The sequence below is a fragment of the Dama dama genome, chromosome 18 (assembly GCF_033118175.1).
Source record: "Dama dama isolate Ldn47 chromosome 18, ASM3311817v1, whole genome shotgun sequence".
NCBI lineage: Eukaryota > Metazoa > Chordata > Mammalia > Artiodactyla > Cervidae > Dama > Dama dama.
In genome coordinates, this window is record NC_083698.1 from 3,747,214 (window position 1) to 3,763,714 (window position 16,501).

A 16,501-nucleotide genomic window follows, 5' to 3' on the forward strand; every position below is an offset into this window, starting at 1 on the left:
ATAACGACATTAACTTAAATGTACTATAAATTTAAACTGTTTCTTTTCTGTTGGGCTTGTAGCAGGATTACTGTAAACAATTTCTACATAGGCCTTGAGCTGATTTATATTGTATGTTGTTTATGCATTGTGCTCCCTCTGTATGTTACCTTCTCTTTCCAAGCCTGGGTTCATTCACTATGGGAAGCAAATAAAACATAAGAAAGTTCTTTCAGATGTTAACCAATAACAACTATTTTTTCCTTTGCCTCTCAAGACATCAGTTCACTTTATGATTCAGTTAATTTAAAAATATACTTCTGAGAATTGAAGAAATAGCTACAGGCACTAAGAATGCCTAGAACCATCATTCCTACTCTTTTTTGTTTGCTACTAAGATTTATTAGAAAAATCATTTTTCCTCTATTTTAAAATTATCTTTAAACTTAGTTTGAGCATTTTGTATCAAGAAAGAATGTAATAAATATTAAAGAAACTGAATGGGAAAGATGAGAAACAATGATAAATATGTTTAAATACTTATCACAATAAACCCTATACTTGAATAATTCTTGAACAAGTAAGAGCCACAAACAGAGCCTACCGTCCCTTCAAGGACAAAGCATGTGTCCTAAACTAGAGCTGATTCTGCCCACCCCACAGAAGTGATGAGGTGGGGTCACAAGTAAACAACATCTGCTTATTGAAAGAGACCAAAATAAAGCAATCAATAAATAATGAAAAGGTCCAAGGGAGTAGATCCAGAAGCAATAGATAAAAGTTTCTAAATGAATAGTTTTGTATTTTAGATTCCACACATAAGTGATATATGATATCTGTGAAATAGAAACAAACTCACAGAGAACAGACTTGTGGCTGCCAACAAGAGTGCTAAGGATGGGTTGGAGTAGGAGTTTGAAGTTAGCATATAGAAACTATTATATTTAGGATGGATAAACAACAAGGTCCTACTGTATAGCATAGAGAACTATATTCAATATCCTGTGATAAATCATAATGGAAAAGAATATATATATATATACATGTATATATTCTTATATAAAAAAGTGAAGTGTTAGTCACTCAGTCATTTCTTTCTCTTTGCTACCTCACAGATTGTAACCTGCCAAGCTACACTGTCCATGGGATTCTCTAGGCAAGAATACTGGAATGGGTTGCCATTTCCTTTTCCTGGGGATCTTCCTGACCCAGGGATTGGGCCTGGGTCTCCAACATTGTGGAAAGATTCTTTACCATCTTAGCCACCAGGGAAGCCCTATATTCTTTTACATGTGAATAACTTTGCTCTACACCAGAAACTAGCATAGCATGGTAAACCAACTATATTTCAAATATTCATTTAAAAATTATTTAATTGAAATAATTTTAAATGAATAATTTCCCATCAAAGTATGAAGTTTGAAAATAAGAACTATTTAATCCTGAAATGGTTTTTGCAGAAACCAAGTTAATTTCCTTCCACTTTGAAGTATTCAAGGATGTAGTCACACATTGTAGAAAGGATTTCTGATATGTAAGGAAACAAAAGGCTGCCTTTTATGCAACCGAACCTGTACTGAAGGGTAGCGAAACAACTTTACCTTAAAGATGTGGTTTGATTCACTATATGTCTTTAACTGAATGTTAGTTGAATGCCTACTCTATTCTTAATTGAAGGCTACAAACTCCATGTAATTCTGTAGTTTGCTCACCCACTGCTGATCAAATTCATTTTGTCTTTCTACAGCCTTTACAAAGACTCCATTAAGCTCCCCATACCCAACACTTGCCTTTGCTTCATCAGTAGAAGACCTTGTCTACTAACTCATTAGGGACATTGAAACAGGTGTGTGAGCGACATGAATCTGTTTCATATGAGAGGTGGTGATGATGACTCAGTCTTTATTATTGGCATTATTTCATGTTGGTGTCATTTTTTTGCTGTTATTAATGATAGTTTATTTCTTAATATTTTACATATGTGTAGAAACTCATGCATAAGGAATCTTGCTTCAAAAACAAGGAACTCCTTTGGAGACTAAGTTGTATCCCCAGAACTTACTGGTTCCCTTCCTTCTTTGGCTTACTATGATGATGAGGTAAATTTGCGATACTGATAAAGTAGATTTCTCTTCTTGGATCAATAGTTTAGAAGAACTGGCCATCTTTTTCAAGGAATTGCTCAGAAGCATGGAGAAAGGAAGTAGTGAAGCGAGACTTTGCCAGAGGGGCTCAATATTCCATCCAATGACACTAAATTAGTAGATGTGGAAAGATGGTCAGAGGTCCAAGTGTGCCTCTGGTCACTCTAACAAATCCCAAGGAAAACTGTGGTGCCTATTGGGACTATAACAGCAAGGTGTTATAGTCCTGGGCTTCCTAGAGAGAGGAGTAGATGGTAATCAAATGTCCACATCAAGCGTGCATTATGTTAGTTTTATTTTAAAAAAGAGAGAGAGAGAACAATTACAATTATATACAGTAATAAACTGTATTTATATATTTCTATATAAATAGAAATAAAGGCAATAAAAAAGTCAATGAAAAATAGATATTTCCCAAAGAAAGGCAATGCCAAAGAATGCTCAAACTACTGCACAAATGCACTCATTTCGCATGCCAGTAAAGTAATGCTCAAAATTATCTAAGCCAGGCTTCAACAATATGTGAAACGTGAACTTCCAGATGTTCAAGCTGGTTTTAGAAAAGGCAGAATAACCGGAGATCAAATTGTCAATATCCGTTGGATCGTTGAGAAAGCAAGAATTCCAGAAAAACATCTATTTCTGCTTTATTGACTATGCCAAAGCCTTTGACTGTGTGGATCACCACAAACTGTGGAAAATTCTGAAAGAGATGGAAATAACAGACCACCTGACCTGCCTCTTGAGAAACCTGTAAACAGGTCAGGAAGCAGCAGTTAGAACTGGACATGGAACAACAGACTGGTTCCAAATAGGAAAAGGAGTATGTCAAGGCTGTATATTGTCACCCTGCTTATTTAACTTATATGCAGAGTGCATCATGAGAAACGCTGGGCTGAAAGAAGCATAAGCTGGAATCAAGATTGCTGGGAGAAATATCAATAACCTCAGATATGCAAATAACACCACCCTTATGGCAGAAAGTGAAGAAGAACTAAAGAGCCTCTTGATGAAAGTGAAAGAGGAGAATGAAAACGTTGGTTTAAAGCTCAGCATTCAGAAAACTAAGATCATGGCATCCAGTCCCATCACTTCATGGCAAATAGATGGGGAAACAGTGGAAACAGTGGCAGGCTTTATTTTGGGGGGCTCCAAAATCACTGCAGATGGTAACTGTAGCCATGAAATTAAAAGACTCTTGTCCTCAGAAGAAAAGTTATTACCAAACAAGATAGCATATTAAAAAGCAGAGATATTACTTTGCCAACAGAGGTCCATCTAGTCAAGGCAATGGTTTTTCCAGTGGTCATGTATGGATGTGAGAGTTGGACTATAAAGAAAGCTGAGTGTGGAAGAATTGATGCTTTTGGAACTGTGGTGTTAGAAAAGACGCTTAAGAGTCCCTTGAACTGCAAGGAGATCCAACCAGTCCATCCTAAAGGAGATCAGTCTTGGGTGTTCATTGGAAGGACGGATGTTGAAGCTGAAGCTCTAATACTTTAGCCACCTGATGCAAAGAACTGACTCATTTGAAGAGACCCTGATGCTGGGAAAGATTGAAGGTGGGAGGAGAAGGGGACCACAGAGGATGAGATTGTTGGATGGCATCACCGACTCAATGGACATGAGTTTGAGTAACCTCTAGGTTGGTGATGGACAGGGAGGCCTGGTGTGCTGCAGTCCATGGGGTCGCAAAGAGTCGGACACAACTGAGTGACTGAACTGAGCTGAACTGAAAAATAGATATTAAAACATAAATCATGATACAAATTGGCAAAGGTAAAATTAATATTTGAGTCAATTAAAATTAATAGTTTACATTTCTCTATGAAAAGGCAAAGGGAGATTCAGTAAATGAAAAAGGAGTAGAAGATATTAGAAAAATATATATAATTGGATAACAAAGTAGACAGATTAATCTGTAATAACTTATGCTGAAATAAATTTTAGATTAATTGCAAAGTTGAATGTTCCTAAATAATTAAGGAAATAATGTACTTTGTCAATTCTATCATATATATATATATATATATATATATATATGTCAACATTTTAGTATCATTAAAAGAGTGATGCACATTACAATAATTGCATGTCATAGTTTTATTTCATAAGAGTGCACAATGTAATTGTGTATCTTACAGCCAAGATGTCTTTTTTTTTGTTTGTTTTGTTTTGTTTTGTTTTAAGATGTCTTGATTTTGATGGAGAGTGATAAATATGTGCTATGTGTGCTCAGTCGTGTCCAACTCCTTGCAACACCATGGACTGTAACTCGCCAGGCTCCTCTGTATAAAATCCAGTAATTACTTATCTGATCATGAGTTGGAGAAGAATTTCTAAGCAATCTGGAAATTATTCAAAAATCATAGAGAAAACTTCTGTTGATAAACAACAATAATAAATAATGATGGTGTTAAAGTACAATAAACTGGAAATTTTTGGAAAATCAATGATGTATAATAATAGGTTATGCAATTTTTTTCATTGTACATGATTTCATATATAGAAATTAGAAAGCTAGAATAAAGAATTCCGGTATACACTTCACAAAGATTCTTCACATGCTAACATTTTCCTATATTTGCTTTAGCTTTGTGTTCTTCCATGGCAAGGTAAATATAAACATTATGCATCTGCATATACTTTGAAAATAAATGACAGAGATACTGTTCTTCAATCAACAGGATATTCTCACATAATCACAGCACAATTTAAAAAAGAAAACTAACATTGATACAACAGTATTGCTAATAGATAATCACTATCAAAATTTTAATAAGTATTTCAAAAATTTTCTTTATAGAAATAAACTTTCAGATTTTGAGTTACATTGAGTTATTATGGTCTCTTGTTTTCTTTAATCTGGAATTGTGTTAAATTTTGCTTTCTTTAGTGACTTTGAGTTTTTGATAAGTACAGGAAAACTAATTTCTAAAATGCCCATCAATTTTAATTTGTCTTCTTTTTTCTCACCATTGAATAGATTTTATTCATGTTTGTCAGAAATACCATAGAAATTGTATAATGATCTTCTCATTGCCTCATATCAGAAGTCACAGAATATCAATTTGTTTCAATACAGATTTTATCAACCACTTGGTTAGATCCATATCTGCCATATTTCTCCACTATAAAACTCCATTTTCCTTTTATAATAAATAAGTACTTATGTGTAGATACTCTGGGAGAAGGAAGGCAATCCACTCCAGGGTTCTTGCCTGGATAATCCCATGGACAAGAGCCTGTCAGGCTACAGTCCATGGGGTCACAAAGGTGTTGAACATGATTTGATGACTAAATAACATAGATACTCTGATAACATGTAAAAGCCCTATTAGTCATCACACACTCTCTCTCTAGTTTTAGCGTCTACTCATGTGCCTTGCATAAAACAATTATTACTGCAATGGTTACCATGTTATCGTTCCCTAATTCTATCCTTCTTTCTGTAAGTATTAGTTGGCATTTTACTGTAAGAAAAAGCTCCCTACCATTTACTTATGTAAGTATAAATTTGTGGATTCTTATTTTATTTCACAGGTAATAATCAATTAGTATAATTTATTTTGTCATGCAGATTGTCTCAGGATAATCTGATGGGAGTCTCTTAAATCCAGCTCTGGGGTGTGTGTGTGTGTGTGTCTTGTCTTTAAGCATCTCCTTATGTTGTGGCACAGAGATGTTGCAGGTTCATTTGTCATTTCTCTGGCTCAGCCATGGCCCCAGCCTTTTCTCTAAGGAACCCTGGTTCTTTTTAGTGAATATGTGCGATATATTTCCTTATTATTACTATGGCATCATTCCCCTGGCCTTTCTCAAAGAACAGAGCTGATAGATAGATGGATAGATAGATAGATAGATAGACAGATAGATAAACAGATAGATAGATGATAGATAGATCACATATCTTGATAGAGAGATAACAGAATCAGATACATAACATATAGATATAGGTAGCTACACTCAATATGTATTTGTCTCTTTATCTATATATCTACAGTGAGACTGAGTAGTTATACACATACAACTATTGATCTATGTAATTATATCTATATATAATTATATCTGTATATATATATATAAACATGTAAATATATATTATCCACTATTCCATCTAATAAAACTATAATTTCATATCTGTGCCTTTGATTTCAACTTAATGCTGCAGAATTCATTTCATATTTATAATTTTCATATCTGACAGTGAGAAATCTAGTTCCCATTAGCCACAATATGTTTATTTATTTGTTCTGTCCTAGAGTATACAAAAAGGCACTTCAGAATGGCTAACCTATATATCTGCAAGAAAAAAATAGCCAGCAGTCATTACCATTTTTCTGCTTGTTTGTTTTAGCTTGAGGGTATAGAGTCAAAGTACTCTGCAAATATTACTTGAGTTTGTTCTTGCATTTCCACCCAGTGTTGCATTGTTATTAATTTTTAAAAGCATTAAGTATATTTGTTTCTATTTCAGATTGGACCTTTCTCCCCATCTTTGTTGAGAGTGTGAAATACACAGCTGTGGGAGGGTGTGTGTGTGTGTACAAAATATGAAACATTAATAGAGCTCCAAATGCCAACAAGCTAAGAAGTTATAGTCAGAGAAGTGACCCTCCTGATTCTTTTTATGTCCTTCCCAGGGCATCACTTTCCTTCCCATTCTTACCAATGAATGTAAGTATTACCAATTAGTAAAAATAAAATAATCATCTGTTGAGGGACATTAGGTTGTCTCCATGGCCTAGCTATTGTAGCCAGTGCTGTAATGAGCACTGGGGTACATGCTTCTTTTTCAGTTGTGGTTTCCTTGGGGTATATTCCCAGTACTGGGATTGCTGGGTCATATGGTAGCTTAATTATTAGTTTTTGAAGGAATTTCCATACTGTTCTCCATGACTGTATTAATTTGCATTCCCACCAATAGTGCAAGAGGGTTCCCTTTTCTCCACACTCTTTCCAGCATTTATTGTTTGTAGACATTTTAATGATGGCCATTCTGACTGGTGTAAGGTGATATCTCATAGTTTTGGTTTGCATTTCTCTAATAATGAGCAATGTTGAGAATTTTTTCTTGTGTTTATTAGCCATCTGTATGTCTTCTTTGGAGAAATGTCTGTTTAGGTCTTTTGCCCAACTTTTGATTGGGTTGTTTGTTTTTCTGGTACTGAGTTGCATGAGCTGCTTGTATGTTTTGGAGATAAAGAAGTTGAAGTACATGCACTCAATGGAATATTATTCAGCTGGTAAAAGGAATGCACTTGTGTCAGTTCTAATGAGGTGGATGAACCTGGAGCCTAGTATACAAAATGAAGTAGGTCAGAATAAGAAAAACTAATATTGTATATTAATGCATAAACATGGAATCTAGAACGATGATACTGATGAAACTATTTGCAGAGTAGCAATGGAGATGAAGACATAGAGACAGACTTGTGAGTACAAGAGAGGGTGGGACGAATGAAGAGAGCAGCATGGATTCACATACATTACCATCTGTAAGATAGATGGCCATGGCAATTTGCTCAAACCAGTGCCCTGTTACAATTTAGAGGGATGGGATAGGGTCAGAGGTGGGCGGGAGGGGATATATGTATACCTATGCTGATTCACGTTGCAGTATGTCAGAAACCAGTGGATTTTGTAAAGCAATTATCCTTCAGTTGAAATAAATAACTTTAAAAAATAAACTAAAAAGCTATATTTGACATAGAGACTATATATCATGAAATTCATATATGATATTGGAAATAATACCTTTGTTTTATGTCTCCAGAAGCACAGCTCGAGTTAAGGACACATGGGCAAGCTAGTTATTGAGGATGTATCCCCAGAAGGCATTGCAGAAATGAGGGGAGAAGAGAAAGAAGCCCAGCAGGTGTGGGATTTCAGGTAGATTGACATTCTGAGTATTTGGGAATCAACAGAGCCAGTTGACAAGGGGTGGCTCTCTGATGGTGGTGGACTCTATCAATTAGAAGTTAAAAATGCAGAAAATGGAGGAGCACACCTCCCAGAACAGAGAGAAGAGCAGGATGGAGGATCGAAATCCTCTGTTCAAACATGGATAAAGCCATGAATAAAACTGAACATGTCTATCATCTTCACTTAAACATTTGATGATTCTGAATATCAGGTTTGCCTCTAGTCTTTCCAACAACAAAAATGAAAAAAACAATTCACAATGACCATCAGTTAAAAGATAGGCAAATATATAAATAGATAAGTAGATAGACATAATTATGTATAATTAATTATGTACAGATATAAATGTAGTAAGCTACAATTTTTCTTAGTACAATGACTGAAACAAAATTTTCATCTCCTTGAGTACATAAAGATAATTGTGAAATACTATGAACAGTTTATTCACAATATTTGTACTATAAATCCAGCTGTTCTTTACTGTGACCTTTAATTTCAGTTGTGCTTTTATGCTAAAGCAGAATTCAGTGCTAAAGCTTGTATAACACATACATTTCATGAAGACATTTTGCTTTTATAATTCTGATTGATTTTATAATTCTTAAATTATTTTCTTAATTTGTCAGTAAAAGGTCTTTTGAACTACCACTATTCCACATTTTATAACAGAAGATAAAGCTTAGCATCATTTTCTCCTGGAAGTTTTGTCTTTCACGGATAGAGGACTAAAGGAAAAGGCAAGATGGAAGATGGATGTGAAATAATGTCCCAGATTGGTTCACCAGTATCTAGCCATCTAGCTCTCATCTCTGTATCTATATCCATCCATCACTACATCTATATCTGTTTATACATGTGGCTTAGTGGTAAAGAATCTGCCTGCCAATGAAGAAGCCCCGAGGTCGATCCTTGGGTTGGGAAGATCCCCTGGAGAAGGAAATGACAACCCGCTCCAGCATTTTTGCCAGGAGAATTCCATGGACAGAGGAGACTGGTGGTTGCAAAGTCCATGGAGTTACAAAGAATTGGGCACGACTGGACAACTAACACATAAGGAAAGTGAAAAGAAAGTCAAAGTCGCTCAATCCTGTCTGACTCTTTGCAACCCCATGGACTATACAGCCCATGGAATTCTCCAGGCCAGAATACTGGAGTGGGTTGTCCTGCCCTCCTCCAGGGGATATTCCCAACCCAGTGATCCAACCCAGGTCTCCCACACTGCAGGCAGATTCTTTACTAGCTTAGCCACAAGGGAAGCACACATAAGGAAACATACATAATTACATACACACACACACACACACACACATACATATATATCCCTCTATATAAAACTTTAAATTGACATTGGTGTCCCTGACTTCACTCAGCATCACAAGATTGTAAACACTGACTTATCACGTATTTGAGAGTCCAGTTTAGATAATTTCCCAAACTGCAGACATAGAAGGTTCAGATAGCAGATTGTCTCATTATATCCCAGAGCATGTCAAGAAGACTGCACGCAGGATTGTGTGACCTATAGCAGGAGGGACATTGACTCACTAAATTGGATCCAGAGGAGAGCTTTTGGCAATGGGAAATAGCCTTGTAACTGAGTCTTATGTGGCACAGTCAAAGGAACTTGAATATATAGCTTTCAGAAGAGAAGAGTTAAAGGACAGAAGAGGGTATTTTCAAGTTTTGAAAATTATTTTATGTACTGGTATTTAGAATTTATACATAGTGAATTTGCTGAGTTGAAGTTAATTTATGGATTAAAGGGAAACAATGGAAGAAGATGAATTTTGAACAAATAAAACCCCATTGTACCAAAAATAGAAATGTCATGAGGGAAAACTAGTTCCCAAAAAGCTTGCAATTAGATGCATAAGATTTGGGTAATCTTTCCATTTTCACATCAAATTTCTGATATTAAAGTAAGATACTCAGTCACTCAGTCATGTCTGACTCTTTGCAACCCCATGGACAGTAGCCTACCAGGCTCCTCCATCCATGAGATTTCCCAGGAAAGAATACTGAAGTGGGTTGCTATTTCCTTCTCCAGGGGATCTTCCTGACCCAGAGATCAAGCCCATGTCTCCTGCATTGGCAGGCGAATTCTTTACCACAGAGCCACCAGGGAAGCCCATTAATTATTATCAGAAAAGAAAATACAAGAAAAATTAAAAAATAAACCTGACATATAGCAAAGGAGCTGAAAATATCAATTTACAAAAAAGAAAAAAAAATTGACCTGACACATAGTGGAGGAGCTAAGAATATTAATTTACTTCCTTCCCTTTCATTCCAAGTTACAGAATTTGTATCAAGATCCATTGAGACAAAGACTTGCAAGCACATAGTAAGATATACAACAGTAACATGGAACCATGCTCTTACACATAAGACTCAGTGGATTTATGAGAAGACCAGTTAGCAAACTCTGAATCTTGAAATATATTCCCATCCGTGTTCCTGTAAGTCTATTTCCTCATTGCAAAATAGAGGAAACATCTTCATTTATCTCATAGGGCTGTTGTAAATAAAAAGATTAAAATGTACATGGAAAACTTTGATAAAGTAATTTTAAAATCCTATGTGATGATAAAACCAGTATCCTATTATTATAGCCATAACACTATAAGTAAAGTGTGCAGCTGAAATGTTAGGCCTAGGGTAAAAATATTATTCTTCTCTTAAATAGTTTTCCTATTTTAACTCATGGAAAATTTTCTTTGGATAAATGTATGTCCCGTGATCAACTTTCAGATCTTAATATTTAGGGAAGCTGTCACATCAAGTCATATTCATGCCCCTCACATTTAATTCTTAGGTCACAGACCTACAGTGTTGTCCCAAATTTTATCATTAACAGTGTTCTTGAAAACTGGTAAATAATCTTTCTTCATAGTCTAATTAGTCTTCACAGTCTAAAAACCAAAATTCTTACTTATCACTGTCTACCAATCAGAGCACTGCTTTTAAAAACTTATAATGTTTCATCTATTTCATAGAGTAGGATCATTGCAAGGACTCACAAGGCTTCATAGGGTGAACTCATGTAAGGTTTAAATAAAGATAAAGAAAACAGAGAAAAATTACCCAGGCAGGCTTTGGGTGCCTAAGAGGATTATAAACATCCTCCTCACTCCTGGGTCCTTTCTCAGATGCACAGAATTTACCTTGCATTAATCAACCTACTATTCCTGGCACTTTCCTAGTATTAGCACCTAAAAGTTCACATTCTAGGAAATTCTTGAGTACAGATACCTGGAGTGGTTAGTCACCAAAATCAAGCTTCAGCTTCAGAATAGAAATAAAAATGTGCATGAAGAAACTTGCCTTCAGGAAGCCCCAGGCAAAAGTTTCCAGCAAGATCTATATATCCCACTGGTCTTGCAGCAAATTCAGGCTGAATAACCTGGTGTACACAGGTATAAACCCCCAATCAATGCATTTCTGAAAAATGTAGAGACACTAACCTTGAGGGCCTCCAGGGAAATTTCAAACTCTAAGCAGCACATTATAATTCACCAGCTAGCACATCTCATTCTTATCCTGGACAAGTGTCAGTACCAGACTTTCAGGCCTACCAGGAAAAAGCAGAGAGTTGCCCCAGGTAAGCTATAAGATTATCCAATCTTTTGCATTATTAAAATTAAAGTTCTCAGAATTTAAGAACTTTAGAGTTGTAGAGCAATCTTTAATCAACCCATGCAAAGTGGGAAGACTCTGAGCTCACCCCCTCCCAGTGAACACCAAAACTAGAACATATAGAACAGCTACCTCTGAGAACAAGCTGAAGCCCAGCAGAACAGGTTTTCTACAACTAAGGATACAAATAAAAGCCACATGGGGATGGGGAGGAGGGGCAGAGATGTGGTACAGTCAGAACCAATACCTCCAGAGCAGTGACTCACACTTGGGGGAATATTCTAAATGTGGAGGACCCTTGAGAAAGAAGGGATCCGAGTCCCAATCAGGCTCCCCAGAGGAGGAGACAAGCCTCGGTAATATTTGACTCTGAAAACTATCAGAATTTACATCTGGAAGAGCTGCCATGGGAAACCAAGACTCCTCTGTTAAAGGGCTCACACAAAAACTTGCTTCAAATCCCAATACAAAGGCAACAGCTTGAAAAGCACCTGGATCATAGGAGAAGGAGACTCGCTGATTAGTTTTAGGGTGGGTGCCATAGGGGCAGACTCTGATAGAAATTCCTCCAGGTATAGAAGTGCTCACAGGTGCATTTTTTGAAATTCTCCTTCTACCTAGTCAGCTCAGTCTGATGGGCAACTTTTATGTGACTTCCATCAACTTCGCTAACACTGTGCACACCACACTGGCATTGCCTTGAGGACTAGGCCTGCTCAATTCACCCACCCGATGGCTGGCATCTCCAAAGCACCTCTGATCCTTCACCAGCTCGGAGGGGGGTATTGCTTGCTCATGCCACCAGCCCTCCTAAGCAGCTCCCCTTCTGGGAGGCTAGATCCACACAGCAGCAAGCCCACAAAAGTTATGGTTGAGCTTCACGGCCAATTGCAAAGGAGCCAGCTTTGCTCTCAGTGCACGCACAACAGTCATGACATGAACAAGCCTCATGACTATCTAATAGGTATACCTAATACACAGAAACAAATACAGAGAGACAAAATAAAGAGGCAAACATCTTCCAAACAAAGAAGACAGAACAAGACAAAAACTCAGACAAAGAACTAAATGAAAAGGAGATACACAATTTAATATATTAAAGAGTTCAAAGTCATGGTCACAAAAATCTCACTGAACTTAATTAAGGAAAAAAACATGAGGTTGGCATAAAAATGTAGTGATTTTGGAATCCACTCCAACTTCAACAGTCATCAAGTTAAAATAGACTATACATAGGTTGTTAGACAAAAACCTCATGGGAGCTACAAAATGAAAACCCACAACAAATATAACAAATAAATAAAAGGGAATATAAATACAATGCTAAGAAAGTCATCATATCACCAAAGAAGAGAACAAGAGAAGAAAATAACAGAGAAGAATTACAAAACACTCAGAAAACAGTTAAAGTGGAAATAAGTCCATACCCAGCAATAATAACTTTAAAGGTGTGTGTGTTGTCACTCAGTCATGTCCAACTCTTTGGGCTACAGAAGTATTCTTGCAACAGGTTATTCAAGCAAAGTTGAATAGCCCACCAGATTCCTCTGTCCATGGGGATTCTCTAGGCAAGAATACTGGAGTGGGTGCTTTGTCCTCCTCCAGGGTATCTTCCCACCCAGTTCCCCCACATTGCAAGCAGATTCTTTACCAGCTGAACCACCAGGGAAGCCCAAGAATGCTGGAGTGGGGAGCCTATTCCTTCTCCAGGGGAACTTACCAACCCAGGAATTGAACCAGCTCTCCTGCATTGCTGGCAGATTTCTTTATCAGTTGAACTACCTGGGAAGCCCATAATTAAATGCTTTGAGCAAAAGACATAACAAGAATAAATGGATAAAAAAATAAAAACTATATGCATTCTACAAATGACTCTGTTCTGAACTAAATACACATGTAGATTGAAAGGGAAGAGATGGAAACAAAAAGAAATTTTGGGTAGGGATACTCAGTTCCACAAAATAGACTTTACAACAAAGGCTGTAACAAGATACAAAAAAAGGATATTACATAGTGATAAAAGTAACAACCAAACAAGAGGTTATAACATTGTAAATAATTATGCACCAAACATAGAAGCTCCTAATACATAGAGCAAGTATAAACAGACATAAAGGAAGTAATTGAGAATAATACAATAATAGCAGGGGAATTTAACATCCTACTTACATCAATGGGTAGACCATCGAAACAAAATCAACAAAGAACACTGGCCTTAAATGACACATAAAAGCAGATTGATTTAATCCAAATATATGGGACATTTCATCTAAGAGCAGCAGAATACACATTCAGTACACATGAAGCATTCTGCAGGATGGATCGAATGCTAGGCCAAAAAACGTATCTCATAAATTTAACACTGATGGCATATCAAACATCTTTTCTGAACACAATCACATGAAACGAGACATCAATTACAAGAATAAAACTGGAGACAAATCAAGATGGAGTCCATCTTTTACAAAATAAGAAGGCTCACTTTGTGCTCAACTTTGCTTGAACAACCTGTTGCAAGAAGAATACTTCAGACCTGGGGAATTATCTTCAGTTGCACACCAGCTAGATGAGTAAGAGACAATGAGAAATGGCAGGAGAAGTACTGGTGAAGATTATCACACATTTTTGCAGCAGCCTTCTGGAAATATGGACCACAGAGCTTTTTTCTCTATTAAAGTTATAAGCAATGCCTTGAAAGTTTGGGGCTTAGAACTAATCCTGTTTAGCAGTCCAGAGTGTCAGAAGCTCTGGATCAACCCTCAAAATGAAAGATAATTTATATGCAATTATAAAAAAATACTGGTTTATAGTTAGAAAATTAGGAAAACAGTGGTTCAACTTGAAGTCTCTCTTGACGGGTCAGGAATTAAGATCACTTTCCTTGCGCTTTTCTTGGCTCAGTTATAACAGGAAGGTTATTCTATATTTGTTGTTAAGGATGATCTGTCAGATTGTGACCAACTACTGCAGAAGATCAGAGTCCAACAAATGCATCAACCAAAACTTATTGGAGAAGAATTAGCACAACTCAAAGAACAGAGAGTACAGAAAACAGGTCTAGAGCATGTCTTAGAATAAATTATGGGTCAGTAATGTTAGACAAAGATGAGCAGGTTTGCAAAAGGCTCTGGGACCAAGTCGCCAAGAATTGACATGGAAGGTGAAAAAGCAGATCTCCGCAGGGCTATTAAGCACAGTATGCAAGACATTTCCAGTAATACATGTCAAGATATTCCACAGACATTAGTTTCACATTTTACTTTAGAAGAGCTATGGAAGAGATGAGAAGCCTACTTTGAAATCAGCAACAGTAGCAGCAGCAACTAGATCCACCAGGACAGCTTACACATTCGTGTGAAAAGCTGAGCACAAGTTCAGGAGCACTTATCAGTGATCTAGGTGATTCTATGAATGAAGACATGCTTCAGGCAGCTGTGATGATGTCTTTAGGAACTGTTAGAAGTAATCTAAAAATGGAAGGGGAAAACTATCTTTCACAAATCATTTAGATATTCAGTCTTTCCAATATTGTCCTGTGTGATTACAGCATAGGGTGTATTTTGATAAAGTGTCAAAGAGAAAAATTTTCAACAGAGGAAATAAGACTTAAATGGTTTGCAAACAAAAAGATGAGTGGGTGAATAATACATCAGTTATAGATAATGATCTTCCAAACAGTAGTCAAAGAGGCATTAAACAATTAAATTTAAAATAATTTTCTAAGTGTTCTTTTTTGTTTGTCTGTTTTTTGAATGTGCAATATCTAACTCATCAAAAATTAGGGCATTTTTCTTGGATCTTTTTGCAGACCAACTAATTATAACTAGCTCTGGCCACAGAATTTCCCCACATTTTGCCATCTTTTCCTCATTTCCGCATAGGGAATTTGGCTTACATTTATCCTCTAATACTTGCTCTTATTTCTCTTTAACCAAATTAACCTTGTGGGACAGTGCCTCGCCTCTGTGTCGATAATAGTCATGGTTTCAGAAGGATACGTTTGTTCCCTCTGACTATGTACATGAGCTCGGGTGTTTTCTTATGCTATTTTCTCTGCTGGCAGTTTTTCTGCTACTTGGTTGTCATCATTTTCTACAGCTCTTTTGAAAGATGGTAATGTTTCTTGAGTTTTTAAGCCCTCTAAGAAGGGATCATTATTTCATGATTCTGGTGCATTTCTAAACTCTGAAATCAGCTCTGCCCAAGTACTTGAGAATAAATGAGAATTCTGTTCATGTGTGAAAAAAAAGAAAACTGGGGGAAGGGGGTTACAAATATGGGGAGGATAAACAACATGATACTAAACAACCAATGAGTCACTGAAGAAATAAAAAATGATAAGAAATTATTGAAGGCAAATGAAAATAGAAACACAACATTCCAGAATCTGTGAGGCAGCAAAACCAGTTTTAGGAGGGAAGAGTACAGGAATACAAGCCTACTTCAGAAAACAAATAAACAAAATTTTTCAAATAAATAGTCTAACCTTATACCTAAAGGAATTAGAAATATAAGACAAATAAAGCTCAAAATTAGTAGAAGGAAATAAATAACAAAGATAAGAGTGAAATAAATGAAATAGAAACTAAAATAACAGTGGGAAAAATCAATGAAATGAAGAGCTGGTTGCTTGAAAAGATATACATAACTGGTAAAGCTTTAGCCACACTCTTCAAAAAGACAAAAACAGAGAAAAGGCCTCAAGTAAGTGAAACCAGAAATGAAAGAAGAGCAATTGTAATTGAGAATACAGAAATACAAAGGATATTAACAGGATACTATGAATAATTACATACCAACAAATTAAACAATCTAGA

The 16,501-nt window shown here is 36.3% G+C and overlaps 1 pseudogene; it reads left to right on the forward strand.

Moving 5' to 3' along the window:
* Positions 1-14,131: 14,131 nt before the first annotated feature.
* LOC133072717 (ataxin-3-like) lies at positions 14,132-15,193 on the forward strand (annotated as a pseudogene).
* The last annotated feature ends 1,308 nt before the right edge of the window (positions 15,194-16,501 follow it).